Source organism: Miniopterus natalensis, chromosome 15, assembly GCF_054644295.1.
Source record: "Miniopterus natalensis isolate mMinNat1 chromosome 15, mMinNat1.hap1, whole genome shotgun sequence".
Lineage (NCBI taxonomy): Eukaryota > Metazoa > Chordata > Mammalia > Chiroptera > Miniopteridae > Miniopterus > Miniopterus natalensis.
The window spans coordinates 34,566,390-34,592,257 of NC_142095.1; the positions used below are offsets into that span (position 1 = coordinate 34,566,390).

At 42.6% G+C, this 25,868-nt stretch overlaps 1 protein-coding gene across 1 annotated transcript in view; it reads right to left on the reverse strand.

Moving 5' to 3' along the window:
- GRM7 (glutamate metabotropic receptor 7) overlaps positions 1-25,868 on the reverse strand; it is a 637,127-nt gene that overhangs the window by 153,993 nt on the left and 457,266 nt on the right. The gene's annotated exons all lie outside the window — the stretch shown is intronic.

Genomic DNA, 25,868 nt, shown 5'->3' on the forward strand with positions numbered 1-25,868 from the left:
TGTTTTCCTGTGATTTGTTATGCAACAGAGGATACCCAGATCTTAGGGATCCTGTAGCAACCCCAGGGGAAGGAGAGAGCCAAGGTAGCCAGAGAGGGTGGGGCTCTGGCCTTTCCCTCTCTTTATCAATCCAAACAGCTCTTTCTTGCATTGGAATTCTGCACACTACCTTATTAGTTTTTTAACTTGGAAGGAAAAAAGGCTTCTATTGCTAAAAGGAAAACTTTGAAGACTATTGAATTTGATAATATCTCAAATGCCTTCTAGGTCCACAGTTTTATAAATGGATTTCACATGAAATAATAACACTTGATATGCATGGCAAGCCACACACACTGTGCAAAGTGCTTTATGTACATTGAATCATTAAATACTCATCATGACCACCAGCCCCAAATCAACCAACTGTGAAACAGCAGAGCGGAGAGAAACCAGGTATTCTGATCTCAGCGTCCACAATTCTAACAAGAACACAAGAGCTAAAGGGAACTATTTTGCTTAACATTGTTTCTTAATGACAGATGTGAACAAGGACCACATCTACCTATAAACTGAGTGTTAGCTACATGGCACAACTGGCTTCTAAAATATTGTTCAACCAAAATAACTGTCCCAGCTCCACACTCTCTAGGGTAAAGACACTGTCACTGGGAGAGGTAATTCATTAAGTCCTTCTTATACAGTAATTTTTCTAGAGAACAAGAATTACCTGTGGGGACCCAGATAATAAAAGAAGAGAGATAAGATTTATTGGTGGGAAATGCCAATGGAGATATTTTCTCCAAGCAAGATACAGAACCTCAAAAGACCGTTTTGAGTGTCCTGGGAGAGAGGATGAAGAATCCAGGAATCTAGGTGATGACCAGCATGAGGAAATCTGGGACTAATGGGATCAGAAGAGGTCTTCAAAGACCTAGTTCCTTATTGATTCTTTGCAAAGGATCAGCCTTACTGGAAGGAAAATCAATAATACTAATATTGATTATTAATACTATTTATTGAGTCCCCAACATATACAGTCACCTTAAATGCATTATTTTTAGTTCTTACAGTCACATGATGATGTGGGCATTAGTATTTGCATTATGCATGTGAGAAAACTGAGGCTCAGACTGTTTAAACACTTGCTCAGTCCAGAGAGCTAATAAATGGGAGAGACAGAATGTAAATCCAGGATTCAATGACTGATTTCAAATCTAGGCTGTTTGCTTAGAGAAACAAGAGACATCACTTACTGGTGATATTATCTCCCTTTAACTGTACACAGAAAGCTCATAAATATACCAAAACCCCAAGTCTTCCATCTCTTCTATAAGGGACACAAAAGAAAATTACATGAGATGGGACATGTGGACCCGCTCTGTAAACTGGAAGTGCTACCATGTAATCCGCTAAAAATGTGACTCGAGAGAAAAAGATAAATTTAGCCAAGCACTGAAATCTATAATGTTGGTAGAGACAGTGGCTTCATGACAAAAATTTAGGATCAAATCAATTGGGAAGGAAGGATTTATGAGGCATAACAGATCCTAACAGGTGGGTTTATGCATCATAAGAGACCTATATGTGGTTTCCAATACACGAAGAGAAATCTTGCCCTGTTTCTTACTTATGGCCTCATGTACCTAAACGCCTCTGAAGCACCTTGCTATTTATCTACTGCGGTGACATAAATTCCACACGTGTCTGAAAGTAGCTCATCCCACACTATCGAACTTACATAACAGTTTGAATAATCCAAAAAACTTCATATACTAGTTAACCACTTTTTAATATTTTGCCACATTTTTACCACATCCTCCATTTCTCTCTCTGCGTGTGTGTGTGTGTGTGTGTGTGTGTGTGTGCGTGTGTCCCTTTATACTTCAGTGAATATTTCTTAAGCATGAGGACATTCTCTTACATAACCGCAGCAAAGTAAGCAAATTGGGAAATTTCACTGTGATGTCCTTCATGACATTGTCATTTTTTAAGAATATGGGCCAGTTTTTTAAAAAGATAGATGTCCCTCATTTTGAGTGTTTCTGATGTTTCCTCATGATGAGATTCTGGCTAAGCATCCCTGACCAGAATACTACACAGGTGATACGTCCTTTCTTATCGCATCATGTCAAGGGGCTCATGGTGTCCACCTGTATTTGTTGATGATATTCACAATCAGTTTAGATGTTGAGTTTCTCCACTGGCTAGATACTGTTTCTTCTCTTGCAATTTTTAAGTGATCTATGGGGAAACACTGTCTTAGTACTAACCTTTGATTTCATGTTTAAGGGTCTCACTCCCAACAGCCTATAATTCTCTGCCCCAGAAATTTCCACATTTTCCCAAGTATAAGAAAGGTGCAAGATGAGCTTTGTAATAAACATTTACATATTACTTGATATAAAAAAATGTGGTAAGAAAAATGCATTTATATTTCCTCCCTAGACTAGTTCACAGAGACCCAGATTCCCCCTGCTAAGCACAACTATCAACTCTGGAACTTGCACAAGAAACAACGAAAGGAGAACTCTGAAAGGTGACCAGGCGGTGGTCCAGTTTGGGAACCCAGGGCTGGAGGAGAAGCACAGTGGCAGAGCATCTTGCATCCCCTACCCAACAGCAGGGCATCTTGCACCCCTCATCCAACAGAAGGGTGTCCAAGCTCAGGGCTTTCTGACTTGTAATCTAGGAGTAGAAGAGCATTCAAGTAGGCTTATTTCTCCCCCAGAGACAGCAGGGGTGCCTCTGAGACCGGGTGAGTCCGATACCACCGGCACAGGACATCTTTTAGTCAGGAGTCCCCCCAGAAAGAATTAGCCAGGGAAACAGCCTCAGGGATACTGACATGAACAAGAAAGACCAGACTAGCAAGAGGGAGTTAGCTGTCGCAAGGGCCCAGTACAGGGAGCCTCTCTCAACTCAGGACCTGGGACTATTTTTCCTCATTCAGAGATACTGGGATGGGCAAGGGGGTTCCCAACTATAGAGCTCAGCCCGGTTCAAGGAGCTTCTTTGTCCCTGGCAGACCCAAGGCTCTCTCCTTCCTCCCTTCCCCAGAACCAGGAGGAGGAGGGAACAGTAGGAGGAGCTCACCACACCCCCTTCCACCAAGCCACTGACAGCCTGGCCTGGGTCAGCCTCTGCTGGGCGCTCAAGTAGCACCACCACGGGCCAATGGGAGACCAAACAGCATGTGACAAACCAAGCAGACCGAAATAACACTGCAAAGACTGCAAAAATTAAACTGCCATCGAATCACAGTTCACAGAACTAGGCCAAGACCTACATGCTTAACCTTAATGTAGTAACTGCCTGGCTGGCAAAATAAAAGATTCAGGTAAGACCCAGTCTCAAAACAATAAACAAAATGTCCAGGATACAAGTTAAAATCATCTGTCGTACCAAGAACCAAGAAAATCACGCCCTGAATTAGATACTGGAATAATCTGACAAAGATTTTAAAGCCACTACACCATAAAAAATGATTTAACAATCAATTACAGATACTTTTGAAATAAATTAAAAAATAAGAAAAATCTCATCAAGGAAAATAGTAAGCTATAGCAAACAAGTAGAAATGACATAACTTAAAATTACCATAGTAACAAAAAAACACTCAGTGGATGAGCTCTGGAAAAGTAGAGATGATAGATGATAGAACCAGTAAACCTGAGGATATACCAATAGAATTTACTCAGTTTGAACAACCAACAATAGTCTAAAATAAAAATTAACAGAGCCTCAGTCACCTGTGGGATAATAACAAATGATCCAATATTTTCATTTTCAGAGTCACAGAAGGAAGAAGAGAGTTAGGCTAAAGAGCATTAGAATAAATAATGACTGAAAATGTCCCAATTTTGGTGAAAGACACAAGCCTACAGTTTCCAGAAGTTGAACGGACCCCTGACAGAGTAATCCCAAATAAACACATGCCAAGACTCATCATGTCTTATCATGGAAGACAAAGACAAAGTCTTAAACATCGCTTACTTACAGGAGAATGCCAATTTGAACGACAGTAGATTTCTCGTGGAAATTATTAAGGCCAAAGAGCAATATTTTTCAAGTGTTAAAAGAGGAGAACTTTCAACTGTAAATTCTATATACAATGAAACAACCCTTAGGAATAAAGGAGTAATAGAAGCTTTCCCAGATGAAGAAAAACAAAAATAACTTGTTGCCAGTAGATCTACTCTGAAAGGAAGTCCTTCAAACAGAAAGGAAATGATTAAAGAATTCTTGTAGCATCAGGAAAGAAGTAACAACAGAATAGAAATATAGGTAAATACAATAGTCTGTAATTTTCCTCAGATGTTTGAGTAAATCATATTTGATAACAAACAAAAAGTAGAATACTGCCTGATACCTAAGATAATGATATTTCAAAGTGGGGAAGGTAAATAGACCTAAATGGTAGGGAGGTTTCTAAACTTCACTCAAAGTGGTAAATTGTTGATTCCAGAAACTGTTACAAGTCACGTATGTGTATTGTAATACCCTGAACAACCACTATGAAAATATATAAAAGAGATACAGATGGTGGATAGTGGAGAAGAAAATGGAAGAGAAGGAAGGGGATATCATTTATTAATTCACAATATTTTTTAAAAAGTGCAATAGAATAAATACTATGCTGTGTACGTGTGTGTGTGTGTGTGTGTGTGTGTGTGTGTGTGTGTGTTGTGATATAAAATGTGTTTCTTACTATGGACCCCAGTCAAATAAGTTTTAACAAATATACCTGTGGAGACACTTTAATACTGTGAAGATGTTATCAATCCCTACTTCATAGGGATGTTGTTAAATGAGTTTAAGCAGTTAAAGTACCTGAAGCAACACCTGCAGAAGATAAGAAGATAAATAATTGGTAAGGGTTAACAGTTATCACTAGTTGTTTCAGTTATTGTTGATAGCATGTGTGTACAATTTAAAATATTATATTACAGGAAAACACACACACATAATTCTGATGCTACTGTGCATTCGACCTAAAGAATCTGGCTGTCACAGGAAGATGCCAGGAGTGCTATCTGATCTGCATTCTAACTCCACTTGTGTACATGTGTGCCTTCTTCACAAGAAAAATAGAAACCTTTCTAGATCAGTGGTTTCCAGAATGTGAAACAGCAGCCAGCAGTGGGGAGAGGAGTCTGAAATAAGACAACCACCTTTTTATTTTGCTAAGAACATAAAGAAAAAGGTTCCTACTTTTTATCACCATTGCCACCACCTCATCGTCATCATCGCATAAAAAAGACAAGAATTCTTAAATACAAATAAAAGAAGAAAAAAATCCCAGAATAAAGGTTATCACATAAATTTAAACTTATAAAAAATCTTATGATATTTTACTTTCACTTCCTTAGAGCAAAAGGAAAGATATTCTTAGATCAGAATCAGTTCAAGAGACATCATTTAAGAACCACATTCTTGCCTGGTCCTTGGACTCTTAACAACTTTAAAGCATATGTTCAACTTCTATGAGACTCGATGGCTATTTCTGGTGGATTTGATCGCGTTACTACATCTATGTGCACTTACTTATACATTCACTTAATGTCTTAACACGCTACAGCTTCTACTGATACCTACTCTTGAATTTCTGCAGAAAAACAAATATTTAAGCACTTCCAGTTTTCAGCCTCATTTTTACACATGGGCAGAGTCTGAGAACCCAGGTTAATAATCTGTGCCATTAACTTTCTATATAGTGACACCCAAATTTCTCTGTGTTGTACCAAGAGACGGAAATATGAAATGACTCCTAAACGATATATTTTCTGTAATCTCTGAAGAAGCAAAAATTGCGATAGCCAAAAGGCTCTCTGGGAAAACTAGGACTACTCTCACCAACATCAGAAATTCTTGAACTCCCTTAAATAATTTGATACTTTGGGATGATTTGACGTTTATCCTGGCTTCAAGTTCAAACGTAAAATATTTTGTTTAAATTTCTTCAAAGTATGTTTTCCAACTTACTCAAGCAGGAAATGGCATGTACAAACTAAAAGACACATCAAGCTACCACGAACCAATTTCTCTCCCAGAAACTTAAGGACTGGTGATCTGAGAACTGCGCCCCTCAACCTGCTCTACTGGCACAGTTCCCCAACTAGACGTGTCCAAGGCGCTCTCAGTAGGTGAGGAGCTCATTCAAGAACTTTTCATTGATAAGTTCTCACACACCTGAGAGTGTGTACATTTAAAAAAAAAAAGCTGAACCTATGGAAAAAGACGCCTATTAGTTATCTACTGCTGTGTAACAAATTACCCCAACAGGTACTGGCTTAAAATAACAAACACTAATTCTCTCACATATTCTGTGGGTTAGAACTCAGGACACAGCATAATTGGGTCCCCTGGCTCAGAGTCTCTTACTTTGCCACAGCCAAGGTGTCAACTGGCCTTGAGTCTTAAGGCTCCAACAGGGGATGGTCCACATTCAAGTTCACGACGTGGCTGTTGGCAGGATCGTTTCCCACGGCTGTTGGACGAAGGGCCACATTCCTCTCCTGGCCGTCAGTGGGAGGCCTCAGCTCCTTGCCATGGGGTCTCCTCAGCGTGCAACTCACCACCTAGCAGCTAACTTCTCAGAGCAAGCAACGGGGAGAGTGAGGGGCGGCACCCAGGATGGATGCCACTGTCTTCACATAACTTAGTCTCAGAAACAAACAGCTCAAGGCCTCTGCTATTTTATCTGTTAGAAGTGAGTCGCTGACTTTGGCACACCAGGAAAGGAGTACAGGAGCATGAATCCCGGGGGTGAGGAGAACTTGGGGCCACTTAGAGGCCCCATCATGAGAGGTTAGAAGGCTCTAGCTAATCCTAAATTTCCCAACATTAGAAATCAGAAAAGTAGAGTGATAAGGAAATTGTAAAAGCATACTAATACTGGGAGTATTATTTTTTTTTCTGATTTATTCTTACTGCATCCCAGTTTTGAGAACAGTGCCTGGCACATAACTGAGTGAAGGAATGCGTGAGGATGCACATGCCGTGTGTCCTGTCTGGGCTTTCCCGTGCTCATCTCCACAACCAGACGCAGGAAGAATGCCATCTCCACTCTCTTCTTCCAGCTGTGGGAGCTGGAGGAGACATATTTGCACACATAAACTGCTGTTAGAGCCAGATCTTTCCATCTTTATATCAGAAGGTGTTAAAGCAAATATTTGGTTTTTAAAAAAATAATGAAGCACATTCAATTACATACTCTCACTAAAATATTAATAGAGTTTTTAATAGTAAGATTCTAGTGAGAGCAATATTTTATTTTAAATGCAATAGTTCATTTAAAATGTGTCTTTCCTCCTTAGGAATGTCTATTTTGTGTGTCTCGTAATATTCCTAAAAAACAGTACGGTCGTTTATATGTAATTTATATACAATACATATTTTATATACACATATAAATATACGTATATGTATAGATATAAGCACATACATCTATATCTTTTGACTTTTTTACATATATAGGTACGGAGAGAGAAAATGGGGGAGAGAGAGAGAACTCTTTGGGATTTCCAGTTGAGAGACTTTATAAACCGCCCTTCTCACCTGGAATAAAAAAAAAAAGTGTCCTAACTGACTTCCCTACTGCTCTATCCCCTACATCTCAATCTCAGTCTTCAAACCACAGCTCTAACTCAGATTATATCACTTACCTCATTAAAATTCCTAAAAGGCTTCCCATTGTACTTTGAAGAAAACCCAAACTCTTTCCAAGGCCAAGAGGCACTGACCTTTGCCTACCACTGTCCTTGTGACCTGTCCCTCTAAGTCTTGTTCACCTTTTACCATCCCAGTGTCTGCTTTCAGTTTCCAGGACACAACAGGGTCCTCTGTCCTTGAAGACTCTGTTACTCTGTTGCTTTCTGGTAGTTCTCCCAAGCCCATTCTGCCTCGCTTATCACTCCCATGTCAACTCAACCGTCACCTCCTCAGGGAGGCTTTGCCTTCCAATCCAAAGTATCCCTCCGTGTCACCCTCTTTCATTTTCCTTGTGGCACCTGTGGCCATCTCTTCACTTACCAGCTCATTGCTGTCTCCTGCACTCGAGTGTTATGCTCCACATGAGCAGAAACCTACTCCCTCTAGTTCAAGGCAGAATCCTCAGTAGTCAGAATACTACTTGGCACACATCAGGCATCCAATGTTTCTCTACCGGATGGGTGAATGAATTACTGAAAGGTGCTGGGAAGAAAGTCATGCTGCTCATTTCCTTAGTTACAAAATAGGAATTAAAATATATACACTCAAGTTTTATGGAGGACATCGAATGAGATGATATAAGGCAATTTTCAATTGGAAGGCTGACACATAAAAGGCATAAAATAAACGCTAGTTCTTCCATTCTCTCCCCAGGAAATGTAAAATTCACTTAATATCACTTATTTAAAAAAAACAAAAAACCACCATATGACACAACAGGGAACATGAATCCTCAGAATCGGAGGAACCTCATCCTTAACCACTTTCCAGAACACTTCTGAGACCCCCTTGCTTAACCTCTCACTAGTAAAGTCTGCTCATTCTCCCCCTTCCCCACTTAAACTTCCTCTACAAAAACCTCTATTCCTGGGTCAACTTTCTTCCAGAAAAAACACACACGCAGATGCCCTAACTGGATATAGAGGGTTTTTCACAACTGGACACCAGATTCGGCCTATCCATAGCACTGTCTCCTTGGCATCCTCAGCCTCTCAGTCACTGGCTTTCTCCTAAATCAGGGGTGCTTCCTGACTGCCCAGTTAAGGACATGTTGGTCCCTCTTGGCACTGGCTTCCTTCAGGACCTAACTCACGTATTGACTTATTGACTTTTCTCAGTTCTTCCAGGCAGAGTCACGTAGTTGGCACCTTAATGGGAGTTGATTACCTATATATCAATTTCTGCTCCTATTTTAAACAAGGTGGCTAATTATCCTCTGGTTCCATGAGTTTACTTGGAAGCAATAAAGAGACAGTTCCTTGGTCTAGAGCAGTGTCTTTGGTATTGAGATACAGTCAATCAAACTCACTAGGTTGACAGGACCCAACTTGCCTACTATGGTGTGAAACGCTAACTTCTAATTAGCAAAATGCCTTGGACTCTGAAGTGCGTTCATACCTTCAGTGCTTTCTGCAGCTTACGACAGGCAGTTTGCACAATCACTCCCAGATACTCAGCCCAGCTACAGTGAGAATAATTCTTCCATATTCTCTAAGAACCTTGAATAGGCTTTGTGCATATTCAATATTCACATTAATAGACAGGAATCCTTTTCCCTCCCTGAGACACGTTCCTTCTACCAAATAATTATAAAATGCATTCAGGGTTTAGTCGCACGCAGTAATAAAAATCATTACTTACCCTTAAAATAACCCTGCTAGCTGGGTGTTATTCCCCCTCTCCCAACTGAGGAAACTGAGGTCCAATGAGGCCAAAAGAGTTGCTCAAGTCCTGAAACCCATGATTTGACGGATCTGGGACCCAACTCCAAGTATATCTTGCTAGCTGCCTACCATTTGCATCCAATGAAAGGATGAACCTGAGCTTGCTTTGAAAGTATAAAGACTGGTGCACCCTGAAGCCTGACGCCCTCACTCATGCCCACCACTCATCCGTATACTATTGACCGCTCCCATCTACGTAACCATCCTGGATTCTAAAATACTTCAGTTTCTAACTCATTCTATTCATTGCCTGCAGCTCAATCTTGGATCCAGTGTTAAATAGGAATTGTGGGCCAGGTTTTCCAAGTGTGGAGCACAACTGATCTACATCAGAATTACCTCTAGCACTAAACAATTTTGCTTCGGTGGAATCAGAATTTCCAAGGGGGCAGTGGCTTCAGGTAATATCCGTTTCGGCACCGGCGCCAGTGACCTGAACACATGGCAGGTTCGAAACTCACAGCTCTGAGCTGTACACGTTTAACATCCCTTATCCCCCGCTAGCAATGCACCTGCAGTACTCCCAGTGAATGACTACTCCCAAAGTGCAGCCAAGGAAAGAAAAGCAACATTTATGGACCATCATTTTGCTCGTGTGCCTTTTAGTTAACCTTGTAACACACTGGCGAGGTGGATGTTCAGGGGCCAATATCACACTTTGAAGTTCAGACCCTGAGTGGTTAAGTCATTGTTAACCCAGCTCTAAACCCAAATCCCAATCTGATTCCAATTGCTTTGAGGTGTGTTTATACGTAGCCCACTTTCCCTGCCTTAAGTAGGGAGGTTGATCCCTTCCATTTTCAAGCACAACACTCCCCCTGTGACTTCTTTTTCTCATTACTTTGCTCTAAATCTTCATTTTCACCGGCTGGAACCTGGAAAACACATTGTAGGGGAGGAAGGTAAGCTGACTCTGCCAGCGGAAGGGGACTGGCTGAGTTGTGCATGGCCAGTGTTCATTTCTGCACTGAGGTGGGAACCTCTGGGCACCTGTACTGGCTGGTTAGACCCCGTGATGGATGGGACTGTCTCCCCCTCATCCTCTGCGGCTCCCATCAGCTCTGAAAGAAAGCTGCGTGCACGGGGAGCCTCCCGTAAACGCTCCTGACCAACGATGGCATCTGTCTGACAGGCACGGCGTCCTCTGTGCACTGCAAATAAATAGGCCGGGTCTAAATTACGAAAAGTGTCAAGTCCTGTATCCCAAAGGTCTGAGTACAAAGTAAAGATGAGGTTTAGAGTTGGTTAAGGTGGTTGTGAATCTAAAAATCTTTTCAGTCAATTTTTCCCCATTTATCCATAGAGAGGCATGATCCACAACGGTGATGTGTGGACTATGGAGCCAGAACTGCCCGGGCTTATTTACCACTCCCACTTATTACCTTGGTTTCCTCATCTGTAAAGCGGGCATAAAAATAGTACCTACCTACTAAGTTAGCTCTAAGGGTTACATGAGTTAGCATGTAGTATAGTAACTGGCATACAGTCACTCTAAGTGATCAAAATGTTATCTATCTTAATTAGTAATCAAATATCCATTGAGTAGCCCCTTGGCATACATTATCACAGGCGTTCTGTGAAGGTCTTTATGGCAGATGTCTGTGCTCCACTCATACCTCCTTGGCCCAAATTGGAGGTCCCCTTGGGGACAGCTTCAGTACATGCTGAATACTCCCCAAACTCTGGTAGGCCATTCTTTTTTTTTTTTTTTTAATTGTAAGTATTACAGATGCCCCTCACCCCTACTGATCCTCTCCACCTGGCATGCACACCCCGCCCCCAGGTCTTCTCCACACTGCCGTCTGTGTCCAGGCCCAGTTAATATTTGACAAAGGAGGCGAGAACACACGATGGAGCACAGATAGTCTCTTCCACAAATGGTGCTGGGGAAATCGGACAGGCACATGCAAAAAAATGAAGCTAGACCACCAACTCACACCATATACAAGAATAAGCTCAAAATGGATAAAAGACTTACATGGCAGGCCATTCTTTGTCACCTGCCTGAGGGTGTTTTCTAGCCACTGTCAGGCTGAAGTGCTGGGGAGACAATGGCCCAGGAGCCACCCTCAGCCTGTGAAGTGTGGTCCTTGTAGGCAAGTCCCCGGCTTTCTTGCCACAGCTCGGAGGCCATTCTAGACACTCAGTCAATCTCCAGTGGGATTTAGCTCCAGATGCCCACAATGCTAACTTGTTTGTCAGCACTCTGCACTGGCCCTTCCCTTTCTAGACTTGCTAACCTCTCCCCTTACATGTTTGTGGGGATCACCTCCCAAATGTTTACCATCAAATCCTTGTGTCACCCTTTGCCTTGTGGAAAACAGACTAGAATAGCATTCGCGTTTCTACTCTACACGTGAGACCAGAGAGGCTAAGTGCAGAGCAGACGTCATGCTCTTTTCTCTCCATGATATTACCACCTTCTGGTCCTTAGCATATGCCTTTCAGTACCACAAAGTTGTGGTTACAGTGCTCTGGGGACACTGAGTAGGAAACAGTTGGGAATTAGGAAAGGATCTGCAGAGAGAGTGCCACGTGATCTGCTCCTGCAAAGATGTGCAGGCAATTACCTACCTGGGGGAGGGGGCAGGGACAGGACTAATGGGCATTCATACACACAGAATGGTCTTGTGAGGTGTTAAAATACTAAAATGCTCTCGCCCAAGTTGGTGAGTAGGACTGTCTCCCTCCCTCCAGTGCTCCCCACTCACTGCACCCCAACCTTCCTGTAGGAAGCCCTGGGTTTACCTACAATCCAGCAACTCCTGGGTTAACACAGTAGGAAGCTTTCAGGACTCTGGGCCAGCAAGAGCGGGGAACTGTCCTGATGAGTTGGTCCCTGGACCTTACTGGTTATTAAATATCTGTAATAAACCCTCTTGGCAAAAGGAAAAGCACAGAGATATTTACTGATTAAATCCCAGGTTCTTCTGTCCCCCTTCCTTTTCAAAGGCTACACTCATCTTACAGCTGAAAAATAAATGTCTACTTGATACATTGGCTGACATAAATTTTTAATGCCGTGAGCAATTACCCCATCAGCACCTTCCCTATAGCAGGAGAGCTGATGAAACCGGAGCCCAGTGCTTAGCAGTGAAGACTTCCACGTAAGACGGCAGAAACATATGGTCTTTCAACAGGCCAGCAGTTCCCCAGATTTCCCAACAGTTGGCTGGGGAAAGACTAAGCCTGCAAATTCATAGTTACAGAAACGCGCTGTCAGGGTGAGGCTCGGTGAGCTGGGCAAAGGAAAATGACTGCAAGGGAAGTCCAAGCACGAGAGATTCGCAAGGGCTGCCAAGTCCACCGTTCAAGTTGGAGAGCTGTGTTTTTCACATTAATGAAGTCCTCTCTTCTGACACTTTGAACTTGTTCTTTTAGGAGGAAGGAACATGGAGTCATGATTACAGATGGGGAGTTTACAACTTAACAACTGGACACCAGAGCTCCCTTTATACCAGACTCTAGATTAGAAACTATACCAGGCTCTAGATTGGAAACTGCCACATCTCATGGTATTCTGAGTATATTTGTATGCCATTGTATTTTTTAATTGGAAGATACAGGCTGTGCAGGGAGAGAGGGAAATCGGCAGCCCCGTGAGAAATGGCTGCAAGAAGGGACTCAAAACTATTCAAATTAGATTTCAAAAGGCATATTTAAACGGAACGTATATTGATTTTTGTGTGTGTTGATCACAATGAAGACTGAAAAAAAAGTAATAAAGATACATCTCAGAAAGAAATAATCACCACGAGAGGCAGGCAGCCCCAAAGTCATGTCCTCTGGTTCATTCTTAAAGAAGTTACCTGGCACAGCTAAATCTGTTACCCCTCCTTGGCCACAAACCCATGGATGTCTTTTTGAAAACAACCACCTTGGATAATAACTGGTTTCCACTTCTCTATTCTGAAAGCCAGTTGGCATCAGGGAGTTAAAAAGGTAGATGTCTGAAGTATGCAGCAGAATTGGGAAGGGTGGGAGAGGGATGGTTAAGGCTTCCCTAGTCTCTGTCCGCAGACTTCCCGCACCCTCTGAATCCTCTCTGGATGTGAGGTTCTGGGGGTGCACTGCTCTGGGCAGCTGGGCACCTTGCCCTGTTGAGCATTTTATGAGCTTGGGCCAGAGGGGCTTCTGCCAGCTCCAGTAATGACCCTTCTCTCCACACTGCAAGCACAGAGCTCTGGCATAAAGGAAGCCTGTTCTGTAGGAGAGATCCAGTTTGAATATCTTCACGATTTCATTCTTCAGCATCAGTTCAGGACCTAACATTGTGCTGGGCCCTGGCTCGCCCAGTGCCACTGAGATCTTCTCAGAAGTAACTAGAGAAATGAAGCTGCCATTGGGGGAGGGATGGTCCCACTCTAGGGAAAGAAGGAGAGGGGAGGCTCGATGTGGGGCTTCCCAAGGAAGCAGGAATGTGTGCAGGGGCCAGTGTTCAGTGGACTAGGAAATTTCAAGGGATCCGACAAGATACAGAAACACCATGGGGGATGTGACAGATTCCAGACACTTCAGGGAGGTCTGTGTAACAGGAGTGTGGGGCAAAGCAAAGGTTACCAGAGGAGGCGGGAGCTGGGAGGAGTGTCCACCCCGACCCCTGAGGGAAGGGAACGTGGTGGGAAGGTTGGACACAGAGGAGTGACAAGGTCGATTCTGGTTTTAGGAAAAGCAGCAGCAACAATAATAGCAGTCCTAGCAAATATTTATTGTACCTGCCCCTGTCCTAAGTGCTTTTCATGTAGCTAATCCTCATAACGATTCTATGGGGCAGATACCAATATTAGCCCCATTTTACAGATTGGGCGACTGAGGCAAATTAAGTGAGATAAGCAAGCTGAGTGGTAGCACTAGAAAGTGGGAGACTCAGGATTGAAGCCAAGACCCCCGAGGCCCATGCTGTTTAACACTATGTCACACTGCCTCTTCATGACCCATGTTGACATATACTTGTTAACACTGACCAACTCGTTCCTCTCTACTTTTCAAATGAAAAAATGAAGGCGAAGAAAGCAGGTTTGATTCTGGAAAGGTCACGCAGAAATCAGAGTTTTCTGTTTAAAAAAAGAATCCTCTCAGCCATTTTAGTTCCAGGTGTCTTTAGAAACGAATGTAAATATAGAGCAGAGACCAGGAAAAGGCATTTCAACACGAGTCCCTAAATCTTAAATACTCCATTATAAAAATGCTCACAACACTGCCTCTGCCTAATAAGATGCCTCCAGTGAAATGTGCGAGGCAGGGGGAAATCTTCAATAGGTTTGCCACAATGTTGCAAGCTAATGACTATCGGGCGAATCAGTCCTGTGCTCAAACCTCCTTTCACTCTAGGCAGTCCTCTCAAGTGGTGATGACACTCATTTGTGTAACAATAACAGTGATGAGAAAGAAGAGCCATTCATTCCTCCCCTTTTCGCCAGACTCCTGACAGTCTAATCTGGCACCCTTGATTGAATCCTGTAAACTGACATTTATAGCCAAGGTGATCTATACCTTTAATGGAAAAAAATTAACTATCAGGAAATATGTGCACAAATCATGTAACTGACTATTTACCAACTTCAGTGCTAGCTTCTCACTGAAGCATAAACGATTTCAGGGCAATTTCTAAGAGCCACTTACCTTTCCAAAGCACATCCATCAACGTGTTAAAGCGGCTTCCAGAGTGGGGTTTCCAGTGGCAGGCGTCTCGTTCCCGCTAAGATAAAGGCCCTGCTGGTCTCCTACTCAGTCATTGTGAAGGCTCTGTTACAGTATCGCCACACAATACATCAAGAATGCATTTGTTATTTATCTCATCTTTTCTGTATTCCTTGTTCTGAGCTTGTTGCTTCTTTCTCACTGTCGCATTTGGGAGGACTGTTAAGTAGGCCAATTGAACGCACCCCCTACATCTGAAGGGTGCAGTGTTCGTGGAGAAGGTTCTAAGTGATGAATGCCTGTCGGCCAGAGAGTCTTGTTTGAATGGCAGGTGAGGCAGCTCCAAGACGCAGGACAATCTGGGTAGCTGGGGAAACATTTCTAGGCTCCTCACTCCCCTTTTCAAGAAGGACAGAGGTTTCTCAACGAGGGAGGGTAAGCTTTGGGGTCAAAAACTCACCGACACCACTTTTATTCTTAACAAAGGAAAATTAGCGGTGCAACTGTGCAAGGCCCAGCCAGAACCTGTTCCCGGGCGTTGGAAACAATTACAAATGTGCACAGCCGAGGAATGGAGGGGACTTTGCTCATTTAGATGTTCTGGGGGGAAGGTTTTGCTGCTGTTGATACTGTTGTAATTAGTTATTAATAATAGGAAAGGAGCAAAGGGAAGGCCAGGCATTATGGGCATATTCCCTGCAAAACACTTGGGGAAGGGGACTGGACAAAGGGAAGATAGAGACATGCCCAGTGAAGTTGGGATGACATAGGGAAGATATTTATCTGCCAATCACACCTGGGGACAGAGAAGGTCGGCCAGAATGGGTGTGGGCACTGCGAGCACAGGAAGATTTGGGATACTTAATTCCTTGAACAAAGAAGTTTGCTGTCTTGGTTACTCTTGGCGAGCTTGGCTCGTGGCTCAGGCTTGGCTTCCTGGCACTCTCCTGTGTGGCCACGGCCGTGCAGACCCCAGCACACAACGGGCTAATGGACGGCATGCACCTAGCCCGATGCTTTGCTGGACCCAGCTCCAACGTGGAACAGAAACTCTGGACACGGGCTCTGATATTAGCCCTACTGAAACCCCAGCTCCATTTCTAGGACTGGACTAGGAGAAATGGGACTTTGGAAATACAGGGATTTAATTCCACACAAATAAAGATCACTCGTTTTCCTGTGCGAGTCTCAGAAAATTCCTTTTCTGGGGATATTGCAAGGACTCCAGTCCCGGCAGCAACTGGGGGAGACAAGCCAAGCGCCCCTCCGATAGCACCTCCTATAAGGCTGGCTTGCGCAAGCTACTGGGGTTGGTTGGGATGACATACAGCTCAGTGCTTGTGCTACTTTTGTTCTGAAGGTTGTGGGGGACTGGTAAAGGCAGGTAAGTTTGAGTTATCACCATGGCCCGTGACATTTGAGCAAGAATTACCTCTGAACATGGCTAGAATCGACGTCACAAAACACCTCTGAGGGCAACTGCACACAGTTGGTTGACCGTAGACTAAACATTCTACCTTGGTCCACAACTCCTCCAAACCACCTGCCTGCCAGCACCCAGGTTCAAAGGGCCAAGGAAACGAAAGCTTTCTACCTTAATACTGATTTTATAATTTGAGACATTTCTGCCCCACAAGATAAAGTTACAAATATAGTTATGGTTTATTTCAGGAACTTCCTGAAACAACCCATCCCTTTGAACAAGAGATCACCCCATTCTCAGAAGAATAAATTGCCGTGTGGGTTAGTAGTACTTTCTCAGGGTCACTTATCATTCAACTGGCCCAAGCCCTCTAAACCAAATGACTGTTTACCCAGAAAGACTTGCTTCAAAACCCCTCCTCACTGGGTCTACCAACAAAACACTGAAATATTACAGACTTCCCCCAATTCTGATCAAGCTTCCCCCTTTGAAAGTGGTACTTTAATCCAGACCCCCAATTATATACATATCTGCCCTTGACCTCCCTCTCCTGAGAAGTTCCTAAGACTCTTTTCAAGGTGGTGGTCTCCTTTATTACAGTAAATGATAAACACGACTGCTGCAGCAACAGGCTATGTGGGGGGCTTGGTCAGGGAGTTATTAGTCAACACCCCAAATTCCAAGCTCTTAGGTACTGTATTCTGCTGCTTCACAGCCTTTCACAGAGCAGAGAGAGTCAGAGGTGGGTATGCACCTGGGAGTGGAATTGCTCTTTCATGTGACAACCTCCTGTTCAGCTCTTGGGGAACTGCCAATCTATTCTCTTTCTCTGCATTTCGGCTTTGTCATTTAAAGAGAATAATGCATCCGAATCAAAATACTCAGGAATTTGGGGGCTAACATGGGAATAAAATATTAAAGGAATGAACCTTTTAGATTAAGACTGAGAATTAATAGAAATTAAGCAACTAATTGGGGTAGAATCACTGGGAAGCATAAGTTAGCTAATGAAAAAGGAAAGTGGGTTAATATAAGGCATAGTCTCAGCTCTCACCACCTCCTTGGGAGTTCCACTCAGTTTCAGCAGCCTGGGCCATGTTCTCTGTGGGAATCTGAGAAAAAGTTGGAGTCAACAGAACACTCTCCTGGGGCTCATCTAAGTCTCCTGCTGGGCCGGCATCCCGTGTTCTTCCTGCCTTCTCACTCGGGGAGGAGGAGGGGGCTGATTCTGTCTGCTTATCATTAATCCAGGGTTCTTAGTTCTGAGTTCTTCCCCAGACTTTTCCAGGAATATGATTAGAACATTTATCAAACAAACAAATTAGTCCAATTAGACACCAAAGGTACCTAAGTGTACCAAACTGCATTAAACTCATATCTGTTTAAACAAATATATTAACTCTCTAAAAATAATGGGAATTTCATATAGATGCTGTAGAATGACTAAAAACCAAATAGTAAAGGACTGTGGTAGGCAAAATAATCTGCCCCTTCTTTACCCAAACCCCTCCCCCCCCCAAAAAAAAAATTCTACATCCTACTTTCTTGAACCTTCGAACATTACATGGAAAAGGGACTTTGCAGAAGGTATAAGGTAACAGATCTCAAAATAGGGAGACTATCCTGCATTATGCAGGTGGGACCAGCATAATCACCTTCGCCCTTCAAAGTGGAGGAAGGCAGGAGAATCAGTGAGAGAGAGGTGACTATGCAACAAGAGACCAGAAGCAAGAGAGGGGTTCCGCCTGCCATGGCTGGCTTTGGGGATGGAGGAAAGGGGCCACGAATCAATGCATCTAGGCTGCCTCTAGAAGCCGGGATCAACCCCACACCTGGCAGTTAGCAAAGAAACAGATACCTCAGTCCCACAACCGCAAGGAACTAAATGAGCAAGAAAGAGATTCTCCCCTGTAGCCTCCAGAAAGAAGCACAGCCCTGGTGACACCTTGATTTTAGCCCCATGAGACGCGTATTGGACTTCTGACCTACAGATCTGTAAGATAAGTCTGTGTTGTTTTAAGCCACTAAATTTCTGGTATTTCCCGCAGCAATAGGAAACTAATACAAGAAACATGACCATATCTCTCATATACTTTCTTTTATCAGAGAGATTACCGCAATTCATTCTCAAAGTGTCCTTGTGAAGTAGCTTTTTTACTTGACCTGATCTTATTTTAAATACATATGGGAACTGCTGTTCAGGTGGCATCAGGTGGCAAAGGCAGGACTCAACTTGGGCCTTCTGACACTGGCCCACTTTATAAGACTATCTCACAGTTGTTTAAAAATAGCTCAAATCAAATCCATACATATTAATTTTAATATGTCATTCTAGAATTTCTGGCTTCCCCAGGCACAAAGTTAGGCAGAGGGTACATAAGCTCATCTCATTCCTTCTATAGTTTTGAACTGGCAACAACTGGTAGGAGTTCCTATTCCAATAGCTAAGTTCTCTAACTCATCCAACTGATTACCTCTCCTTTCAAATGTACTTTTTCTTGAGCCCAAAATGCAGATAGTAATGAAACTCAACAATTTCCCCACAGAAAGCAGTTGTATATTCATAAACATCAAGTGATTTGCTTGAATGTCTACAACACAAACAGAAAATTATGGGGATTTGGGCTTCTCTAATGTCCATGCTTATGGAGCCATACTGATCATTATAAATTCTATTAATCTTCCAGACATTCATAGACAGAACATAGTTATACTCCGTTGATTAGTAGAAGAAACGCTGACAACCCAAGAGTGATCTCGCTTCTTTCATTTTCAGGATGTTTCAGAATATGTACAAATACACATCTCCAAACAGAAGCATTGTCTTTACCAAGGCTCACAGATCTGGTAACTGGGCTGTGCCGTGATCATAAGCCCTCTCTGGCAGGCTGATTTTATTGACCCTTTAAGTATTATTACATACTTATGGGTGTTTTGGGTTATTAATACTATTGATATATTATTGTTTGTTTTTATTTTTCAAATATGTTTTTATTGATTTCAGAGAAAGGAAGGGAAAGGGTGAGAGATAAAACATGAATGATGGAAGAGTCATTGATCAACTGCCTCCTTCATGCCCCCTACTGGGGATTGAGCCCAACCCCTGGGCATGTGCCCTGATCGGGAATTGAATCGTGACCTCCTGATTCATAGGTCGATGCTCAACCACGGAGCCACACTCGCTGGGCTGATTGTTCACTTTTAGAAAATAATTTCCAGAGACCATAAATTCAGGCATGTGGTCAAACCAAATCAGTGGAAATAAGTTAGCATTTACTCTCTAAGTCTAGATTCAAGTATTCCAAAATGCCTACAGGAGTAAGGGGGATACTGCGTATTGGGCAGTAAGGAACGGTGGGGTCTGCAGTAGCTTGGAGAACACACACCCTGTTTGACGTGCAAAGCTGCTACTTAGATCCAGCTACTTGGGCTGCAGGGGAAATGACACATTATTGCCAAATCTTCTGATTTTTAAAAGAGAAGCAAAATGTAATTATTAAATTTCTTCATTCTTAAAATACTGGCAAGTAATTAACTTTTTAAACCTAACTGCTGTGTGTTTTCAGTTTGGGACTTCTCATCTCAAGTTAGCTGACAAATGGGAGGCAGTGCTTACTGTTTTGAATCTGTAAACATCCTTTGTAGAACATCACAGATTCAAAGATGATGACAAATGGAAATAACTCTTGTCACTCTGGTTACAAGTTAAAAGCCATCTTTTCTGAGAGGCCTTTCTAGTCCTGGTTCACAGATCTGGTAACTGGGCCGTGCCGTGATCATAAGCCAGATTCACTTGATCCTACATCCTTGCTGTTTCGACTCTTCCTTTTTTGTATAATTTATAACAGAATTCAATTGTTTGTCTGCTCATCTCATTTAATTAATATAGAACAAGCCATTTTTATATGTTCAACATTATGGTAGGTGCTGGGGTGTAAAGAAAAATATTCTAGCCAAGCACTAGAAACTGACATTTTGAGGAGTACGGATGATATAATAAGCTAAAGATATTAAATTATTATTACTGTTGTGGCTAGCATCTACTGAATATTTAGTAGGTACCAGGTGCTTTTTTACATACATTACATATATTGCTACATTTAATTCTAACAATAACCATATAAAGTTGGAACTATTGTAGTCCCGCTTTACAGCTAGTAAGTGGTGGGGCCAAGGAGACTCCATCCATTTAATTGTACTTTTAATTACTAACAAGGCTATAAATGATAAGATAGGAGCCCTTCACTATGATGACCAATAAGGTGAGTCAACAAAAGAAGCCTCACATCGAAGCTAAAAATGTACTAGATTTTGACAATTTATAGATTTTTCTCTGTCAGCACTGTTTTGACTATGGTTATCCATTTCCCCATAGCTCAGGGGAAATACACTGTAAATTATGAGTGTGATTAAATAAAATACTTTTACTGTTGCAATTATGAAACAATAGAGCGATTAGTAATTTTATAGGTAGATATAAATATTGATTTTGAGATACATAATTTGATTAGTGATTTTTTTGACAATGAACCATGCTTTTTATATCTTTAAATGCCTGAGAGAGCCACAATTCTAACCAATGTGAATGATTTAATATGTAATAAAAATAATTTCTCAAATTAATTTTTTAATCACTTCAGTTTAATAAAATCTGAAAAAAAACAACTGCTTATTGAGGTTAGGCTGGCATTCTTCCTTTTCCAATCTGGCGTATTAAAACAGAAACTTTTTTTTTTTTCATTTTTGATTGCTACTGTGAATGAAATTTTAAGTAAAGCATAACCTACATCGCCTTATTTTGTTGATAAGGAAACAATCCAGAAAGCATTGTAAACAGCTTCCAGTTAGGGTTCACTAGGACAAAAATGATGTGACCTAGACCTAGTTTCTCTCTCCAAGTTTTGACTCCTTTCCCCTAATGCTCACCCTCTGTGGCCTCCAAATGGCCCAATGTGACTCCTGGGGGCCAATTTCCAAAAAGAGCACCATGTTGTCCAGGGTTGGCCCCCAGACATCCAACGGTTCATCCTGATTGGACAGACTTAGTGTGACCGCCAGCCCCATCCCTACGGCCACGGTGACTGGCTTAGGTCCTGTGCCGGGACTTGGCAACTATTTAGGGCGGATTCCATAGCTAAAAGGAAACGGGTGCTCTTCCCAGAAAAAGGAAGAGTGACTGCTTGCTGGAGGTAACGTACATCATTAAAAAGAACTGATGTTCCTTTTACACAGTTTCATATATATATTTTAAAAACTACTGTGTGGTAGGTATTGTGTTAAAAGGTACATAAAACAATGACTAAAACATGTATTCTACCTTCTAGGAGCTTGCGGTCTCTAGATGGAAAGAAAGTTCAACAATGAATTAGAGTGTCAGCCCACACACCAAAGGGGCTTAGGTTTGATTCTCAGTCAAGGGCAAGTACCTGGGTTGCAGGTATGACCCCTGGCCTGGGGGGGAGGCGACCTATCAATGTATCTCTCTTGCGTTGGTGTGTCTCTTTTTCTCCCTCTCTCTCTCTCTCTCTCTCCCTCCCTCCCTTTCACTTTCTCTAAAAGTCAATGGAAAAAATATCTTTCAGTAAGGATTAACAACAACAACAAGTCACAGGTTGGACTACCCTACAGAATGGCAGATGATTCAGTTTCCAGAAAAGGTTAAGTAATCTTCATTCAGAGTGTTCTATTTAAGAGAGTATGAAATTCACTGCAGGAAGCTGCTCATTAAGAATAGTTGTGTGTGTGTTTTTAGCTTTAATTAACATTTTGGTATTTTAGAGAATTTCAGTTATTTGAAACATTAACATTTGGGGTATATCTAAATTTCCTACTAATTGCAAATAAATAAAAAATGACAAAAACAACCTTTTTTTCTAATACACATAATATAGTTTATTTCACATCATAAATTTAGATTTTTTTAAAGCATATATATTTCACTCCCTGCCTTTTTCCAACATACTTCACTATCACTATTTTTAAATAGTACTGCATTGTTCATTTTAAAGGATTTCTTTTCTTTTCCTCTTCTCCATCTTGGGAACTACTACTTATTTTTCAAAGCCCAGTTCAAATATAACTTTTTGGTAGCTTTCCTTAAATCAGTGCCTACAGGAGTCCTTTAAAGGCCCTATTAGAGATCCTTCACCCTGGCCTGTGAACCTGTCCCCCGTTTATCCGGCATCTCCATCAGCTATCACCCTGCCTGACACAAAGCAGACAACCAATGTCTGATTGTCGCATTACCCCTTCTCCTGCTTCTCTGCCAGGAATAATGTTTAATGGAAGCTCAGCTGAGTAGAATACAAACCTGAGAAAACAAACCAGGGTGATTTCTGTAGGGGCTGTAACCGCGAGAGTAAACGGCTTTGCTAGTTGTGATTTCCCTCCCATCAATTCTTCACACAGAAATATTCTAGTAGCAAACCATGTGGTTCATCCCTTGGCCACAGAGGTGACAGGCCCAGAGCTCCTCTGGCAGGCAGTGTGCACGAGGACACCCCCTAACAGACAGCACACTCCTGGCCACAGATACTCCGGAGAGCCGGATGGGGACAGCACAGCAGCCTGGTCCACAGCACTGGGATTGTGAGACCCCAACTCTGATTTCTGGGCTAAGAAATTCATTTGCAATTATTGACCGCAGAGAAAGCTCTCCTGAAATTTTCATTTGCTAGACATGACATAACTGGGGATTGAAAGTGTACCCAAGCCTGTTTGGGCGTGGCTCTGTGGTTGAGCGTTGACCTAGGATCCAGGTGATCTGGGTTCGATTCCCGGTCAGGGCACATGCCCGGGTTGCAGACTTGATCCCCAGTCGGGGGCGTGCAGGAGGCAGCCGGTCAATGACTCTCTCATCATCGATGTTTCTATCTCTTTCCCTCTCCTTTCCTCTCTCGGAAATCAATAAAGATATATTTAAAGAAAAAAAAAAAGTGTATCCGAATCTTTGTAAATGAGGAGACATACACTCGTTACTTGAAGTGCATTGTTTTGTTCTATTGATGAGAAGAAAGCAAACCTACAAAACTCAGTTTGCCCAAATTCCACTCTCGCAGAACTTTTAACGAAACCAGAATAATTAGAACAAAAGGAGCATCATGGGCAGGTGATGTTGGGTAGGATACCAACCATTGGATAAGCCACAGGCCCTGGCTCTCCAGGCGAGCGAGTGCAGTGTCCTCTGGGTACTCTATTTACTTCCTCTTTTGTCTCTTCTTTTTGATTCAAATTCAATTTAACAATATCCTGAAGGACCCATAAAAAACATGAACAGGGTGACCTCCTATCAAGCAAGGCCTGTTGTCTCAGTGGCTACTCTAGTTGAATGAACCCAGCCTCTCACAGGTCTAAACATGGCCCTGTTCATGACCCAGCCATTCATGCCTTTAGGTTCCATGCAATACCAAGCACCAACCACTGGATCCACCAGAGGATTCAAGTGTCCTGCCTGCTCTTCTTAACACACCGCTCTCAGCATGACCACTTAGAACCAAAGATGTTCCCTCTGAATGCCAAGGCAAGCATATATCCCAGGTCTAGTTTCCATAAACAAAAACAAAAATCCGAAGTATACGGTCAGCCCAACTTTCCAAGCATCTCAAATAGAATATTTTAAATTGGGCAATATCTGGAGTAGTTGGAATGAAACTTATAATTTTCTATGAAGTTTTCAAGGCCTTGAGTTCTCTGCTATTCTCTCTTCTCTCTCTCCAATGGATGCAAAGGCTTTATAGGTTAACAATTTTATTAAAAAACAAAACAAAAAAACTATAGCCCCAAACTCTTTTCTGAGCTACAAACATATATCCATTTCACTTTGCCTCTCATATATTTAAGGAAATTAAATTGGGATTCTTAATTTTACCCTTCCCACTCACAGCCAAAGTGCCATCAGCATTACTCAGGGGCTCCTTAGAAAGGCAGCTATCTGGGCCTCTTCCCACCCCCAGACCTTCTGGATCAGATGCTCTGATTCAGGGGTGAGGTCAGTGGTCTGTTGTCAGGAACCCTCTAGATGATCGGGCCCCTGCTGAAGTTTGAGAACTCCCCCACTTAGCCATCCTATTCCAGCTCCATGACTGCAACAGACTCTTACTTGGTCTTTCTACTGCCACTATTGCCCCTTCCAATTCATTACCTTCCCAGCAGAGTAATTTTTATTCCTAAATTTCATCCAGTCAATCCCTTGATTAATACTTCTAATGATTTTTAAATGCACTCAAAATAAAATTTAAAAGATGCATCATGGCCTACGAGGGACCACATGCTCTGGCTTTTGCCTACTGCTCCAGTTCTTCCTGCCGCCCCCTAGTAATGCCATTACCCTCATGTCGGCCTTCTGACCTGCTGGGTGGGTCCCTCACACTCCTCACATTGTCCGCTGCTCATCCAGCAGGTCCCTCTCCACCTCTATTATACTCTCTCCCACTATGTCTCTTATTACACTTTGCAATTGCCACACACATATCTGTTTGCTTGTTTGCCACCTAACTCCACAGTAGATCATGGAAGATGGTAGGACAGGGACCACATTTGTTTGGTTCTCCCTTGTGTACCCACTGCCTCTCACAACGCTTACCACAGGAAAGGTAATTTTAACAAAAACAACAAGACACATGTTGAATGGCTACCATACAATTCTTATACACATAAAATACAAAACAAGCAAACAAAAATTAAAATCAGTGTTGATGGTGGCTCTTCAAACTAGTTTGCTTTAGAACCGCCAGGTGATGTTTGAAGTTGGTGAAGGCTGGTTGGGAGTCCTTGTGAACATGGACAAATTACATATGCCAGAAATCTGCCACTGGTGCAGTGCTTGCGCTAGAAAAGATCGATGTATCATTTAGTCTCCTGGGCCTTGCAACAGCCCTGAGCACTTTACTTCTCACCACAGACCGTGATCATGGCCTTTGGTTCTGGCTGACGCGTCTTTGTATCACTCAGGCAGCGCCCGATACGAAAATGCTTCGGGTATGTCAGCCAGGTTATGCTGCTCTGACTGGGCTTTTGATTACTGCCCCTTGGGTTTACCTGTTAGGTTTTGGTTGGTTGTTTTGCTTTTACTTTGTTTTTATGGGAAAAGCGCCTCGAGTTCAGGATGCTTTCAGCTTCTTGTTTGGTTTTGGTCTCAGCATGCATCCCAGCCATGGCCGCCGGGTGCTGTCCGGCTCCATCCATGCTTGGATGCCGGAGCACAACCCTCTGGACCCAGCCTTTGTGTCAGCTCACCTGGAGGGTGGAGCTCAGAGAGGGACAACTGGGCAGGTGCCAGCAGAGCCAGGCAGGCGATGAGCAAATAACATTAATTGGCTCGTAGCAACTTCACTGACCCCCTGCCCCCTTTTGCACAATCCTCCATTAGAAACTATGACCCAAACCCATTG